The sequence below is a fragment of the Euprymna scolopes genome, chromosome 30 (assembly GCF_053919585.1).
Source record: "Euprymna scolopes isolate OS-2025 chromosome 30, ASM5391958v1, whole genome shotgun sequence".
Taxonomy (NCBI): Eukaryota; Metazoa; Mollusca; class Cephalopoda; order Sepiida; family Sepiolidae; genus Euprymna; species Euprymna scolopes.
The window spans coordinates 89,419,345-89,421,563 of NC_136511.1; positions in this window are offsets into that span (position 1 = coordinate 89,419,345).

Here is a 2,219-nt window from a genome sequence, read left to right on the forward strand (position 1 = left end):
GAGCCTGGCTCCCACACACATACACATTAAAAACCAAACTCATACAAATGGTCACCCATCTGGTACTGGCCAGCCTCAGCTTAATAATACATTGAAATTTTCGTCACTGAAAAACAAGTTTTTTTTGGCCTGTTTGGTCTTCCATAGTTTTCTTATTATCAAACGAAAACGTAAACAGAGTCGATCTGAACTCTACGTCGACGCGAAATATCTGGTTACCTATATGAATAAGTGGAATTATTTGAAATTCAGGTACTTATATTATAATATTTTTGCATATTCTCTTAGAAAATCATCCTAAATCTTAGACAATAAATAAATTAATTAATTATTTCAAAAACCCTTATTTTTAAATATTTAAATACGTTTTTTGTGCAAGACAAAAAATGTCAATTGTTAACTTTTTGGGAAAATTTAACATTTAAAATTGAATTAAAAATAGTAGAAAAAGTTTTACATTATTCTGTTTTCTATATGATAAAATTCAGGGTTTCATCTTTCTGGAAAAAAAAAGTTACTCAGAAATAATGGATTTTAATAAATGTAATTTAGTTTTAAAAAACAACAACAACTTGATTTTGCGGCCATTTTTGGCGGTGCCTAATAATCATGAGGGCGATTAAAGCAAAACAACAAGAAATAACGCTAATTTTTGTTTTGTGGGTTTTAGTTTACATTTTTTTTTTTTTTGGCGGCAATGTACATCGAACTGAACTGCGATATTATAACCCACATCGTTTGGATGATGAACTTCGAAAACCCGGTTGAGAGTGTACAATCAAAAGACAGAATCGATTTCAGTTCTCTTTCACAGATCTAGCATAAATAAGACAAAATGAATAAGCTTCCGTGAAAAAAGTTATCTGTGCACTTTGTTGAGTTTGTATTTTTTATTCATGTACCGCATTATCACATCCGTGCAATCCATGCACATTTATGACGTTCTTTAACTCTAAATAATCCAATGTTTTCGCTTAAGCAACCAAATACTCATAATATGTTAATATTGGCAAACAATTTAATTTTATCTGAATTAGAAAATTTTATTTTAACAGACTTTGAAACACGGTTGCTTCATAAATCGCATTTACACCAGAAACCTCACTTTTGAGTCTCCTCCAAATTAGGAAATGGAATAATTGAAGAAAATAAAATTATAAATAATACATTTATTGAAATATTTTTCATTTACATTTGTGAACATTTTTTTCATTGAATTTTTAAATAAATTATTTTTAGTTTTATTTTACCTACATTTTATTTTGAAAACAAAAACGTTATTAGTAAAATAAACGGAGACTTGAATACTGTTTATCAAAGTAGCGACAAACAGATTCTTAAAGAACACAAACGTGAAAGATAGGCTCAACAAATATAAAAATGGTGAACTTTCTCTGTTATCAAATACATAGGTGAACAACAGACGATATTCCACGACAAAAGTTGTTTTATCTTATTAAATAGATTTGTTTTTTGTTTAATATGTTTTATTCTGTTTGTATGGGAGTCAATATCCAATATTGTTAATCCTATGTTTGTTTATTCATAGGTGATCAATGCATACTGGCAGGTCTCTGCCCTATGGCCTCTGTAGCTTTAGTTGATTTGACCGAAGGTAAGCCAGCACTAGACTAGTTTAACGTTAATAACCTTTGATATCAAGGTTGGTTCGTAAAGAAACAGAGAAACGCACCTCCGACAAAAATGGTTTACTTCAAGCACTATTCAGTTGTCTGCATCTGTCCATTTTCTTCACAATTGTACTCTTGTTTTCTCTGAATGCACGCACATTACTGCCTCATATTTTAATTTCAAACGAAGCGAATTATCTCATTATATAATTATTTATGGTTTTAAGCTAGAAACTGGGGGTTAAAGGAAAATGTGATTTTGTAAAACCACTTATAAACAAATAAAATACAAAACTCAAAAGTAATCTCTTTCTAATATTTAATTATATATTCAATTACTGCATTCAATAAGTTTCCAGACTGTTTTTTTTCGTATGTACACTTTTATAGATAGTGCACATATGTACACTTTTATAGATAGTGCACATATGTACACTTTTATAGATAGTGCACATATGTGCACTTTTATAGATAGTGGACATATGTGCACTTTTATAGATAGTGCACATATATACACTTTTATAGATAGTGCACACATGTACACTTTTATAGATAGTGGACATATGTACACTTTTATAGATAGTGCAC